Consider the following 15,073-nt stretch of genomic DNA (forward strand, 5'->3'; position numbering starts at 1 on the left):
GAAGGCAGAGAGTCAAGTCAGGACTGAAGCAACTGAACACACGCTGAAGGCAGCAGCGTTCGTTACTGTTTCCAAGCATTTGAGGAGGGATGGAAGGAGAGCTTGAAGGACTAATGAAATGGATTTTTGTTGCTTTTTGTGTTTTTAACTTTGATCTCTCAGTGGATTGAGTGGGTAGAACAGAAATGAGGAAGATGCAAGATAAGAAGAGGATAATTAAGGAGGCAAGAGTCTTAAGCCCACAACAGAAGAGGAAATCAAGATTGTAAGTGGGAAGTTTAACCCCCCAAAAAATTGTCTTTATTTTTCTAAAATGAAAAGGGAAGAGAAAATATGAGTAGAGAAACTGTCCAGGTAAAGAGAATGAAGTTAGGAAGCAGTGATTGTTTCATTTTCTCAGAAAAGAAAGCCTCAAAATCATCTGAATGAAAAAGAGTAAGAGTGCTTCCAAGCCCGAGATACCATGATTTTTAAATCTTTCTCTGTTTGCTTCACTAATTCGTACAGACCAGCCTAGACTGGTTCTAGAGAGAGAGACCAGGTGACTCAGCCAAGGTCACACGTTGAGCAATGGCCAGACTGAGATGAATAGCTCTAGCTTGTGAACCATTATCATGAGCTGGCAGAGATCTTAAGCCTATCCCAGTGGAAATTTCAAGCCCATACATGGAGTGCCCAATGGGTCAACAGCATACCATGTTGATTTTTAAAATATTCCTTGACAATTCTCGCATCATATAGTTTTGCTGTTAATTCATTTTTAAAAGGTTTCTTTGGCCTCTACTGTAGGTGACACACAGTGCCCAATAAGTCATCTTGGAGAGTATTTATTTCCTTCTCTAGTGACATTTCCGGAGAAGGCAATGGCACCCCACTCCAGTACTCTTGCCTGGAAAATCCCATGGACAGAGGAGCCTGGTGGGCTGCAGTCCATGGGGTTGCTAAGAGTTGGACACGACTGAGCGACTTCACTTTCACTTTTCACTTTCATGCATTGGAGAAGGAAATGGCAACCCTCTCCAGTGTTCTTGCCTGGAGAATCCCAGGGACTGGGGAGCCTGATGGACTGCCGTCTATGGGGTCGCACAGAGTCGGACACGACTGAAGCGACTTAGCAGCAGTAGCAGCAGCAGTGACATTTCCTAAATGGAAACCAGAAGTGAGAGTCTCTGGGCAGGACGTCCCAACATTCGCCTTCACTGGGTGCCAGTCTGTGTTGAATCTCTAGGCTGTCTGCCAGACAGTCTTATGATTGGACTGGAGAGTAGGAAAACATGTAACAGTGAGGCAGGCGGAGGCCGGAGGCCAGAGTAGCTTGAGACAGCAGGGAACACAATAGTAAGATGAGCAGGACTAGGATCGGATTTTCCCACGGACACATGGAGGCGGGGAAAGATGAGTGGCCAGCGGGAAGCAGCACCGTGGAGATAGAAGGGCTGAGTGTGGGTTTGAAACAAAGGAGGCAGGAAGCTTCTTAGGGTTCACCCGGCGACATTTGTCTTAGTCAGGGTTAAGCTATGGAAGCAGAACCACTATGAGTATTATGGAATAAGGAATTTACTATAAGAGTCAGATCAGACACAATTGTGGGAGGAATTGGATAAGGAAAGATCTGAGCGGAGAATCACCGAACAGTCATTCACCAGCCGTGGTGCATGTGAGCAAAGCAGAGCTCACAAGAAAGAACAAGGTGAGTCTGGCTGCTGGCCTGGGGCCACCAAGGGGCTGGTGCGGAATCTTTGGGAGGATGTTGGCGCTTTGCAGTTACTGCCTCTGTGAGTTGGCGACAAAGCATCTCATGGTGTGTGGTGGGGGTCACAGAGGAGTGGGGAAGGGCAGGGACACACTCGAGCCTGGCTGCACCGGTGTGTCCCCCTCATGAGCTCCAGCCACCAGTGGCCTTGGGAGTGTGGTGGCTACTGCTTCACAGCTGACTCCCGCAGTTCACACAACCTCACTTTTGGCCAGCTCTCTCTAGAATCAGACAGGCAAGGGGATGCTAGGAAGTACCGTCCCTGGTGTATCCAAGGTGACCATTGAAGCTTCCGACTCTGATCTAGGAAAGACAGGAACATACTCAGCTCACAGAGCCTCACATTTTTGAAGTTTCCAAAAAGCGTATGTTGGGACTTGCCTGGCCGTCCAGTGGTTAAGACCTCGCCTTCCAATGCAGGGGGTTGGGGGTTCAACCCCTGGTCAGGGAACGAAGATTCCATATGCCTCTCAGCCAAAAAAACAGAACATAAAACAGAGGCAGTATTGTAACAAATTCAAGAACGACTTTAAAAATGGTCCATATCAAATCTTTAAAAAAACAAACAAGGTAATGTAGAGAAGGAAGCTGACAGAATACTTCTGTTCATCAAGACTCTGGGTTGCAAGTGACAGAAATTCTAAAACAAGCTGTCTTAAGTGAAAAAAGAAATCTTGAGGCTTTGGAGAGGGGTGGTGAAGCTTGGGATAGCTCAAAGAATCTGAAGGAAAATGGCCAGGACACTCAGAGGGAACATGACCCCAGGACTCTCTTTCCTTGTTTCCGTGTCTGTCTCAGCCTCACCTCTCTGCACAGTGGCCTCACCCTCTCAGCCTTCTCATATGGTAGCTCTGGTGTTGCACTTATACAGCAACTCGACAAGAAAGGAGAGGGTTTCCCCACCAGCTTTATTTGGAAAAATCCCTGGCTTTTCTGTTCGTTGGTTGGTTTGTTTTAGATTGGTCATTAGGTGAATCCCCATACCAACTGCTGTGGCTGGATGAGTAGGCTATTGTTATGGTTAAGCTGGGGTCGCATGTCCACCCCTGGGGCCCCGGAGGAATGGCCCAGGGCGCTCTGATCAGTGTATGGAGGGGGAAAGAAGCAGTTCCCCAAAGGAAGCCGGCTCTGCCCCCACGAGAGAGGAAGCAGGTGCTGGGCAGACAGGAATAACCCTGGTATCTCAGGGATTGAATGAAATGCTCTTCAAATTTATATTTCTCATTCCTACCCGTTTCCTTTAACGTGAAGGCCACTGCGGCAAATTTCTGCTTACTCTCCACTTGTACAAGGAGGGAAATATTAGCTTGTAAAAGGTTATGAGCAGATGATAACAATCAATTCAGAGACCTAGAGATTGAGCAGTTTGCTCAAGGCCACAGAATTACTTAAAAAGGAGAACTAGAACTCTCATCCTCTCCCAAGCAGGACATCAGGGGCCTGGTTTATGGAGCACGCTATGGAGATTGGGGCTACTGTGAAACCATTTTCCAGAACCTGGTCAGATTGCTTTCCTGGACCTGAAAGAACAGACTGGGTCCAGACTGATTACTCAGAGGTCAAAGGATAAAAGACATGACTTAGAATCTGACTTCAGAATGGAGGCTGGAGGAGATGAGTCATGGTGTGTGTGTGTAGACTGCAAGGTAAAAGGAATGTCACTGAAGTAATAGACGTCTTTTCTAGGAGGAAAGGGACCTGAGATTAGGGTTTTGAATGCCCTGAAAAAGGCAGGCATTTTGTTATCAGCCCTGTTAGTCACTCAGTAGTGTCCGAGTCTTTGCAACCCAGGGACTGTAGCCATGGGCTCCTCTGTCCACGGAATTTTCCAGGCAAGAATACGGGCCTGGGTTGCCATTTCCTCTTCCAGGGAAAGTTCCCAACACAGAAATCAAACCCGTCTCTTGCATCTCCTTCACTGGCAGATGGATTCTTTACCGCTGTGACACTGGGAAGCCCATTCATTTCACATTCGCTGTATCTTTTCTCCTCCTTACCAGGCATGATTAACACTTTCCTTTTTTAGTGACTTTACAAAATCACCTCAAGAATGTTTGTTGTTGTTATTTAATGGCTAAATCGTGTCTGAATCTTTGCAACCCCATGGACTGTAGCCTACCAGGCTCCTCTATCCACGGGGTTTCCCAGACAAGAACACTGGAATGGGTTGTCATTCCCTTCTCCAGGGGATCTTCCTGACCCAAAGATAAAACCCAGGTATCCTGCAGATTCTTTACAATCTGATTCACCAGGGAAGCCTAATCAACTCTAAACAGAATTTTAAATGTGCAGATAATCTAAGACATCTTATTAGCTAACAGTGTAATTGATTTTCCCTCTTCTACTTGTCTTTTATACTTTGTCAGTGGCTCCCCCTCTTGACTGTATATCCGAATCACCTGAGCAGCTTTAAAAAAATAAAAGCTTTCCAGAAACCAGGTCCCACCCTCATTCGCCCCTGCTCCCCGCCACCCTCTACCTCTTCCCCTTGCAGAACCCCCACCTCAATTTTGAGCTCCATGGAGGATTCCAGTGAGCAGGAAAGAGAACAGCTCCTCCTGGGGCAAAGGGCTCCCTGTCCCTTTATCTTGCCTGATGCCCCACAACTGTGGGAGCCAGGCAAGGTGGGCATCCTAGGATGTGTGTGTATGTGCTAAGTTGCTTCAGTTGTGTCCGACTCTTTGTGACCCCATGGATCGTCATCCACCAGGCTCCTCTGTCCATGGGATTCTCCAGACAAGAATACTGGAGTGGGTTGCCACTTCACTGGGGGATCTTCCTGTTAGGTAGGCAGAACAGGGAAAAGGAGTCCAAAATGGCGGTGGCTACAGAGAAGGAAGAGAAAAGCCCTCAAAAATGAAACAAAAGAAGGTCTGAGGACCGGAGTGAGGACCTCAGGTAAAACAAACAACTCTCCTGCTTGGCCCAATTTACATAGGACAGACCCAGGGATAGATAAACATATAAATAGAGGAGCCAGAGCCAGCTCTCTCTCTCTCTCTCCCCCTCAGCGCTGGGGCGCTCTTCTCCTCGTGTCTTTAGATCGACGTGCCCTCACGCCTCGAAGATGGATTTTCCTGCTATCTTCTAAATAAAATAGAGCTATAACACTGATTTGTCTAAGAGCTATACCACGGTCCATTTGAGACCTGAGAGCTATAACACGGTCTATCCAAGACCTGAGAGCTGTGACACGCCAAGGGAGCTTTAATGTCCGTCACTCCAAATCTTTGTTGAGATGGGACAAAGAACCGAGGAACATACACTCACGTGACATTCCCAACCCAGGGATTGAGCTGGCATCTCCTGTGTCTTCTGCATTGGGAGGTGTGTTCTTTACCTCGAGCGCCACTTGGGAAGCTGGCAGTCCAAGGATATAGCTGTTAAATGGTGTTTTTAAGGCCAGACAACTTGTAAATTCTGGAACCAGGTGGACTGGGACCTGGATTCATCTGGTACTGATCTAGTCAAATGGGGCACCGAGGGCTTGGTCTTGACCTCTAAGGAGGAGTGAGAGAGGCCTAACTAATAAGGATATGTCTACTTCTGTCAGTAATTGAGCAACTGGGTTGGCCAAAAAGCTCATTTGGGTTTTTCCATACCCAAATTTGAGTTTTTCCATACCCAAATGAGCTTTTTGGCCAACCCCAATAGTATTCCTAGGTAATATACAGAAATTAGCATGTCTGACAGGCAGAGCCCTTCCTAAAATATAATATTCATGGATTCTTTCCTTACTGAATGAAGGTGCCATTTTTCCTGTTCTGACAGTTACTGCTGTGTGACCTTTGGAAAGCTGCTTGATTTCGATGTTTCTTGGTTTCCTCATTTATACACTGAGAATGTTGGGCTTGACTCCTTTCTGCTCCTGTGCTCAATTGTTATATCCGAAGAGCCCTTGAGCCATGATGTGATTGCAAAGAGCTGAAAAGAGCCCTCTGTTTTCTTAAAGTCCATTGGGCAAACTTTAAATGTTGCAATACAATATGAGAAAAAGCGTAATATATGGTGATCCCTGGAAAAGATGCATATGATTCAAGTAAACTGTGACTGTAACTCAAGTGAAAAATGAGAATGATAGACAGTGAAGGGAGTGGGGAGTGTGCAGAACAGAAGGTGGGAGGCTGGAAATCCATGAAGGGAGTGCGGATGCCGCTGAAGAGTGCCTCAGGGGCTGGAGTTGACAAGACAGGGGTGGCAACAGCAAATGTGGCTGGTTCAATCCAATGTTGCCTGAGGATGAAAATTTGAACTCTAATCCCTTCTGCCTCAGCCCTTCTGGAAAGGCTTAAATTCATTTCCCCTAGATTTTCCACTGCAAGCCTGCTGCTGCTGCTGCTGCTAAGTCGCTTCAGTTGTGTCCGACTCTGTGCGACCCCATAAATAGCAGCCCACCAGGCTCCCCCATCCCTGGGATTCTCCAGGCAAGAACACTAGAGTAGGTTGCCATTTCCTTCTCCAATGCATGAAAGTGAAAGTGAAGTCGCTCAGTCGTGTCCGACTCTTAGCCTACCAGGCTCCTCCGTCCATGGGATTTTCCAGGCAAGAGTACTGGAGTGGGTTGCCATTGCCTTCTCCGCACTGCAAGCCTAGTAAGCGTAAAATAGGCGTTAGTGTCCTGAATGAATGAAACACGTATATTGATCTTTGCCCAGCCTGGCTACTAGAGGTGGGAGAATAAACTCAAAATCTAAGAGGGGGAATTCAAAGACAGACATAAACTCATGAGAATGATTCAGAAAGCCTAAAGCCCCTACAAAGAAGGGCCCTGCCAACCACAATCAGGGCAATAAAAAGGCCCGCTGGGTCATGTTCAGAGCAGGAAGAGGGCTAGTCCTGTAGCCTGGGAAAGAGCACAATGTTGACAAATGGCAAAAAGACAGAGGAGTCATTCAGCGCCTAAGTGCTTGCTCTGTGTCCATTGCTGGAGACACGGGCAAGTCTCTGAACTCAGGGCCTGGCATGTCGTAGGAGTACAGTGAAGGTTTGTTCGATGAATGGAGAAGGAATGGGAGGAGGATGACAAGGAGAAGGCTTTTCTTGAGCTTAACAGAGAGCCCAGGATGGTTGAAAAGGTCTTGAGAGTCTGCGCTGTCACTTCCTTCTGAATTAGGAACGGGAGGTCACTGTGGCAATCAGTCCCTTCGAAAACTGACCAAGATGGAGGTTGTAGGCAGGAAGTTTGTTGAGTGCCCTTGGCATCCACACCTATGGGTGACTGGCTGCTGCTTCTGCTAAGTCGCTTCAGTCGTGTCCGACTCTGTGCGACCACATAGACAGCAACCCACCAGGCTCTTCTGTCCCTGGCATTCTCCAGGCCAGAATACTGGCGTGGGTTGCCATTTCCTTCTCCAATGCATGCATGGATGCTAAGTCGCCTCAGTCGTGTCCGACTCTGTGTGACCCTATGGACAGGAGCCCACCAGGCTCCTCTGTCTACTGGATTCTCTACACAAGAATACTGGACTGGGCTGCCATTTCCTTCTCCCAGCGGGTGACTGGAGGGAGTAGAAATGGCAGAGTGATTAATTGAACTGTGATGCAGACGTAATAAATGTCTCAGGTCAACCCTAGGGGATGGTTCTTCAGAACTGACTCACCTTGAGGACAGGGGGGCTGGGTCTTCACACTTCCTCATCAGCTCCTTGCTGGATACAGGCTATGCTTCTGGGGGAGATGTGGTCCTGGGCCACCTGTGAACTGTCAGTCGGCCCAACGGTTGAGGGAATGAGTGACTTAGTCTTGAAGAAGGATGTGTGGGTATACCACAGCATCCACTATGAAAATTAATCCAGCATCCTCATTTTAGAAATGAAAACTGTCCAGAGAGAAAGTCTTGTATCTGATAAGAACAGAGTCAGGACACCTCTCAAAGGACAACTAGAAAATTCCCATTGGCTTAGTGTACGTGAAATATGGTGTGGAATTTAACAGAGCTATTGATACAGATGAGGAGAAATGGAGATTAAATCAGTGCTTCCTATACCTAGCAGTCATCAGAATTATATGGAGGGCTAATAGAATGTAGATTCCTGGGCCACATCTTCAGAGATTCAGTTACTGGAGTGGCTGGGGCAAAGCCTAAGAACCTGTATTTTAACAAGTGCCTACCCAGTTTCTATGTAGTCTATCTCCCAGCCTGTGCTTGAGGACCAGTGGCTAAGATAACAGAGCCCTGGGTAGATTCCACATTGTTGAATAATTCATACTTAAAGATTGTTGCTAAATGATGTCCCTCTGGATGGAGCTCTCAGGTGGGTTCAAGGGGACTCCTACTAATCTTTGTTCTATTCAACACATTCTATCAACAACTTGACAAATTTTAATAGGATATATATCCAGTGAAGAGAATTTCAAAACTAGGAGAGACTGCTAATACTTTGGATAATTGACTCAAGATTTCAACATGTGACTCCTTAAGTATAACTTTGTAGATTAATATTTATTGACACTGAAAATTGTTCACGTAGGTTAAATGAGAGGAAGCAGCAGAGAGGCGGTGGGATATGGTGGTTTAGAGCACAGACTCTGAAACCTGATGGACTCTATGTATTCAAACCCCAGCACCATCAATTACTCAGTGTGCCGCCCTGAGCAAGTGTCTGATTTCCCTGTGTCTCCGTTTCCTCATCTGTAAAACAGGGACAATAATACATAATCATAGTATTTACTTCATAGGATTATTTATTGTAAGGATCTGTGAACTAATATGTATAAAGAATTTATGACTGTCCCCAGCACAGAGGAAACACTGTATTACCATTTGGTGTCATTATGCGTAATTGTTTCAGCTATCTATTGCTGTTGTAACAAACTACCCCCAAACTTAATGATTTAAAATGACAATTTATTACTTTTTATGATCCTGTGGATTATTTTCTATCCCTTGGTACTGACTGGGACTCTGGGATAACTGGAAGGACCAAAATGACCTCATTCTCAATAGTTGATCATTGACACCAGCTAGCATAATAGAATCTTTGAAAATGGGGCCCAGGAATCTCCATTCTAATAGCCCTCCATATGATTCTGATGACAGCTAGGTTTGAAAACCAACTGTGCATTCTCAGACACCAGTTCCAATTCCCCAAGGGGCTGTCATGCTTCATAGCATAATGGTTGGCCCCCAAGAAGAGTCTTCCAAGAGACGAAGGCAGAAACTGAGATCTCTTTAGGCCCAGCCTTGGAAATTACCTTGTGTTATTTCCCTATATTCTATCCTTTGGAACCAGCTGCAGGCCCAGCCCAGAAGCAGGGGAGAGGAAATAGACCCCACCTTTCAATGAGAAGAATAGCAAAGACTTAGCAACCATCTCTAATTTATCAGACATTCAATCCCACTTTTGTAAAACTGTGTGTATTTGTAAAACTTTGTGTGCGTGTGTTTATGCATAGAAAGTGATGTCTAGAAGAATATATCCCCAAATGTACACAATAGTTATCTTTAAAAGGGAAGGGTTACAATATTGTTGTTATTCCCTTCCTGTTTTGCTTGTTTGTTTCCCTGAATTTTTCATGATGAGTGTATATTATTTTTTTTAAGTAGTTTCCATTTTTTTAAACAATATGACGATTTCAATATTAATATGAGCCAACACTGTGATGATTCTACCCCCAGGAAAAAAACCTAACTCAGATTTACACAGCCTTTAAAAAAAATCAGAACAGCTAAATCTGGAGCAAAGTTCCAGTCCCAATCCCCCAGCCATCAGACCACCCTGAGGATTATGCACTGGGTTTTGAACTCCCAGAAAGGGAAGCAAAGAGAAACACAGTGTATCAACCTGCCAAAGGGCTGACAAAGTGTCTGTAAATCTCTGGTGAAGGATGTAAGGACACTGGGTGGAAGGAAAGAGGCTCAGAGGGGACACGAGAGAGTAAACCAGGCCAATACTCTGTGTGCGAGGAAGGCTGCCATAGGGGAGGGGTGTTATTGACCAGGGTTCTTGATCTCCTTAATCAACAGAAATTGATCAGAGGCTGAACAAGAAATTCGGGAAAGACTTTATCAGGGTCCCTGCTGCAGCAGAGCGATCAAGAACAAACAACACATCCCCTTGCTTGCTTGCTCCCCAAGGCTGGGTGAATTGGTTCCTTATATGGGGTGAGGGTAAGGATGTCTTCAGGGGTCAGACTGGAGGAGTGGCTTAGGTGGTTTGCCCACCCCTCTGTGGTGCTGTGTGCAGGGGGCAGGTGCAGTACCCTGCTTTTGCTCCCAACCCCCTGTTGTTGCTCCTGGCTCTTCAGAAGTGGCTGTTAGGCTTTTTAGTCTTCTCTTTGGTCCAGAATTTTCCCCAACTGCCTACACGCACAGCAGTTATTTTTAATCCCTTATTGTTTCTTTTTATGTTCTTGCTCAAGGAGATGTTTGTCCAGGTATGAGCATTGCAGCCCTGCAGTAAAGGGTGCCAGGTCCCAGGCCCATCACAAAGCCATCCGTGTTCTGTTTTTGTTTGTTGTTGTCTAGTTGCTAAGTCGGGTCTGACTCTTTGGTGACCCATAGACAGAGTTAGGAACATTGAATGGAATTGACACAGAGGTAGATTTGAGATTTTTCATACGAATAACTCCCTAGACTATAAAAGCTACAGCTGGAGTGAGCCTCGAGGATGGCTAAGGTAAGCTCTCCATGTGGAGGCCAGAGGCCCACATCCTGCTTTGCGAAGATGCCTGAACTAGACCCAGCAGGTCCTTCCCAAACCCCAAGCTGTGTGGTTATAGGCCTACAGGAGAGTGGGAACAAAACACACAGACATTTAAGCCTTACCCTACCTGAAGGCAGTGGCCTGAAATAAATGAGCTCTTGAGATTCCTTTTATGGGTCCATAAATGGATATTGCCTTTGACGTGAAAACATCATGAATCAACAAATATTATCAAGTGAACGCTAAATGCATGGCAATGTCCTCGGTATTCAGGACGTTGGTCTCTCAACCCAAGGCTTTAAAGTTTAATAAAGAAGAAAGATATATAATCACCGTATGAACTTAACACTCCTAAACACAGCCATTACCAGTGGGAGTGGCAAGGGCCCAAAGAGTAAATGATTGATTTGTAATAGCCTAGAAAGCTTGCGGGGAAAGTGGGGATGGGAGCTTTAGGCTGTGACTATGATACGAGAAATGAGAGGGATGGGGGCTGAGGCCAAGGAAGAGGGCCCTTGCCCCCCATCTTTGTGTTAATGTGAACGTCTTTGGTGGAGGAAAGAAGCTGCATGCCAGCCTCCTGGATTGGGTTTTCCTAAAAATAGATCACATGCTATCTTTATTGACAATTATGATAATTATAATCACCTCCTTTTACTAAGGACATACTATATGGCCATTTCTTTACACGTATTAACTCATCATACTTGTCTGATGACCAGGTGAGGCCATGACTATTATCTTCAGGGTACAGGGGCCCTGAAGAACTAAGGCTGACCTCCTCTGGGGAGCCTGCCCAGCTCTCAGGAACCCTTGTCCCTTGCCCCAGCGCTGGCTCCTAGCAGCCATCTGTGTAGCTTGACTGCACTCCTGGACTCGGCTGAATCAGAACCCTCCCCCAGGCATCTGGAACTGTGTCCAGAGAGTCCAGGTTTTCCATGAAGTGGGAGCTGTGAGATGAAATGCAGGCCACTGTGGGCGACCATGTTCTGCTGTGTTAAGAGAGGGGGAGAGACAGACAGGCAGACAGACATACAGAGAATGCAGTTGCCCAGAGAGCAGCAGAGACCGTGGTCCTTGGTGGGCAGCCACCTGCCAGGTGTGGTCTTCCTGGGGCCTGGATGCCTTGCCACCCTCTGGTGTTAAGAGACAGCCGTATATCATTATGGTACTAGACCTTTTCCACTTATCCTAGCTTTAGTGTCTTGGAGAAGGCAATGGTACCCCACTCCAGTACTCTTGCCTGGAAAATCCCATGGGTGGAGGAGCCTGGAAGGCTGCAGTCCATGGGGTCGCTAAGAGTCGGACACAACTGAGCGACTTCACTTTCACATTTCACTTGCATGCATTGGAGAAGGAAATGGCAACCCACTCCAGTGTTCTTGCCTGGAGAATCCCAGGGATGGGGGAGCCTGGTGAGCTGCCGTCTATGGGGTCGCACAGAGTCGGACACGACTGAAGTGACTTAGCAGCAGCAGCAGCTTGAGTGTCTATTACTGACAACTGAGATCTTACTAATGCAGGTGTTTTGTCCATCTGTTAAATAGGGAGCCAGGCTTCTGGGAATTACTCCACAGGCCAGTGGTTAGGACTCTGCGCTTCCAATGCAAGCGGCAAGGGTTCAATCCCTGGTCAGGGATCTAATATCCCGAAAGTGGCAAAATAAAAGAGCCAGGCTTTTAACTTTGTGTTTGCTGGTTTGTTCACTGGTTTACTTGACCGCACCAGGTCTCAGTTTGGCACGTGGGGTCTTCAGCTGCAGCGTAAGAACTCCCGGTTGGGGCATATGAGATCTAGTTCCCTGACCAGGGATCAAATCTGGGCCCCCTGCATTGGGAGCACAGAGTCTTAGCCACTGGACCCCCAGGGAGGCCCTTCAACTTAGCTTTGTAAACCTCCAGAGTGCATCCCTGGGGTCCTCCAGATGCTTTCTGTTCGCTCCAGAGTGGCAATTTTAGGGTAACATTTCCTCAAAGGAGGTTTAGTGGGACAGCTGGCTTTTTGCTTCGTCAAGGTGGCTCTGGTGCCACTTAGGTGTCAGCAGGCTGATAACCAGGGCAGGGGTCTCCCAGCAGCAGTCCAACTCGTTCATAAGGTTCAGCAGTTGCCATCATCACGTTGTCCCTAGAACGTGTGCCTTTCCCGTAACGTTGTTGCTTCCCAGGTGTCAGTGGGCACAGGCATGGCTGCCCTGCCTCCCCGGCCTCTGAGCCTGCCTTCCACGTGCTGCTGCCCCTCACCCGTCACAGCTGTCACCCTGGCCACCCCAGACACCCCTTCTCGGAAGCCTCCTCTGACCTCTGCCCACAGACTCCCCACGTGATTGGATCACCCTGACCCTTGTACCCGTGTCTACAAAAGCTCTGATGACATACCTGGGCTTTCATTTACTTAGTGGCTTGGCTCCACTTCTACCTGTGTGGGCGGGGTCCGTGTCCTACCTGATTTTTTGTGTCTCTAGTTCCTATCACAGTGAATGGCACAGAGATAGTATTTCCTAAATGTCCGTGGAGTAAATGACTGAATAAATGAATCATCAAATGATCGGCATTTCTTTCACTCTTTCTCCATTCTGACACACCGACTACGCTATGTTTTACTTCGCTAATGGTGTTTCTTTTAGGACCATTTTTGTCCTCCCTGGTTTTTCTCCTCTTTGTCCACCTGAAGGACTGTAAAGCGAAGGTTTTCTTCCCTCTTTCCTCCTCATAACTATCACAAGGGTTTGCAAATTGTTGGTGTGTTGACTGAATAGTTGAATAGCTGATTCACGGTGTGTGTGTTGCATCTATTTTACAGAGCACAAAATAATAATCTGAGTGCGTATTCTCTAACGGAAATTTCTCATTTGCCGATGCCGTCTAGTTCTGTTCCCTCCTTTCCGCGTGGCCGGCTACCTCCTCATGGGAACATAGTCCAACACAGGGCTTTAGAGTCAACATGAGTGAACTTTGGCTTAAGCAACCCAGACAGCATTTTACTCTGATATTTAGAAATAGAGGCATCTGTTTAATAATCCTACTGAAACTTGGGGGCAAATCTATCACATCACCTTCCTGCACTTTTGAGCTCACCTAAACGGAGCAAACAGGAACCTGAGTGGCCGCTAGGAGATCAGACTCTCCCCGCCAGTCGGGCAGCGGGTGCACAGAGCGAGGTGGGTGAGCTCCCCCCGGGCCATGCACGCCCTGCCTTTGCCCCCCACTGCTGTAACCCATGTAGGCTTTACTGTAGGCTGCGTTTTCTTCCCACTATAAGGCAGAGAGAGTGGCCTAACAAGATGGGACTGGAGCAGACAGTCAATGAGGCTAGAGAGGACAAGGGTGAGAAGGGGCTTGCCAGCCAGGAGAGGTCTTGGTGAGGGGCCCTTCTTGTGTTCTCTTGGCCGCCACGGCCTCACGGTATTGATCTCTGAGCAGGGTCTCTGGGCTGCATCAGCTCCCTCCACTGTCCTGGATCACATCATCTTTTTATAAAGCGAGCCAGGACATCCCCAGGAGATGAATATTCTGAAAAGAAACTCACAAGGGACAAGAGCTGAGATTTAAGTGCTTTCTTTATGGCAAGTGTGGTGCTGGGTTTGTCTCTCTTTTTTTTTTTTTTTCTGAGCTGGAAGTCACATTCTTTTTTTTTTTTTTAATTTTTCAATTTTTAAGTCCTCATTAATTAACTGTTTTATGCATAGTAGTTTGTATATGTCAATCCCAATCTCCCAGTTCATCCTACACCCCTGCCATCCTTCATATTCATATGTTTGTTCTCTATGTCTCTGTCTCTACTTCTGCTTTGCAAATAAGTTCATCTGTGTCATTTTTCTAGATTCCACATATAAGCAATATGATATGATATGTGTTTTTCTCTTTCTGACTTGCTTCACTCTGTCTGAGTCTCTAGGTCCATCCGCATCTCTGCAAAGGGCAACAGTTTTGTTCCTTTGATGGCTGAGTGATATTCCACTGCATATATGTATCACATCTTCTTTATTCATTCCCCTGAGTTAGTCTTTCTTTCTTCCTTTTTCCTTCCTTCCTTTTTCTTTCTTTTTGTCTTCACCAACACCATCTTCATATTCTTTTTTTATTGAAGAACGTATCTATGAAATTTTATATATGTGAAACTAGTAATAATGAGACCCGCACAATTAATTTCTTTTTACTTTATCTGGCCTGCTAAACATTGTTTAAGATTTCAGTGCTCCGCTGCGTTAGCCAGCTCCTTGTGAAATTACATGGCTTTTTCATAGGTATTAAACATGAAAGGAGGACTTCTTCTGGTATTTTTGGACTTCTATGAAGCTCTGGTTTTGTCGCCAATATCCTGAGTCTCAATCTATTTCCAGAGCTGCAAACTAAGTGGAAGGCTTGAGACAGAAAATTTGGGGGTAAAATAACCTTAATGGTCCAGCCAGCTGTGTTCTTCCCTTTATCCTTGTCACATTGCCCAGCCTTCCTTGGAGTTAGATACGGCCAACTGTTAAATGTCTCAAAGGAATGTGAGCAGAAGTGCTGTATGCCTTGCCAGGCCTGCACCTTAAGATCTGGGTCTGTCTCCTCCCCAGTCTCTTCCCCCTTCTCACCCACCAAGACCCTGACAAGGCAATGACTCAACCTTGATTAAGCAGATCATATCAAGGCCTAGGGAACAGAAGAGCAACAAAATGGAATGAAGTTGGATC

At 46.5% G+C, this 15,073-nt stretch overlaps 1 protein-coding gene across 6 annotated transcripts in view; it reads left to right on the forward strand.

The window, feature by feature from the left end:
- Window positions 1,310-15,073, forward strand: part of LPGAT1 (lysophosphatidylglycerol acyltransferase 1) — a 154,503-nt gene continuing 140,739 nt past the window's right edge. For 4 of the 6 annotated variants that reach the window (XM_018060752.1, XM_018060755.1, XM_018060753.1 and 1 more), the window contains exon 1: window positions 1,310-1,690. The gene's annotated coding sequence lies outside the window, so the exon portion shown is untranslated. Of the gene's footprint in view, window positions 1,691-13,434; window positions 13,556-15,073 lie in introns of those variants that run through there. The other 2 variants (XM_018060760.1, XM_018060754.1) reach the window with 2 other exon arrangements.

This window comes from Capra hircus, chromosome 16 (assembly GCF_001704415.2).
Source record: "Capra hircus breed San Clemente chromosome 16, ASM170441v1, whole genome shotgun sequence".
Taxonomy (NCBI): domain Eukaryota; kingdom Metazoa; phylum Chordata; class Mammalia; order Artiodactyla; family Bovidae; genus Capra; species Capra hircus.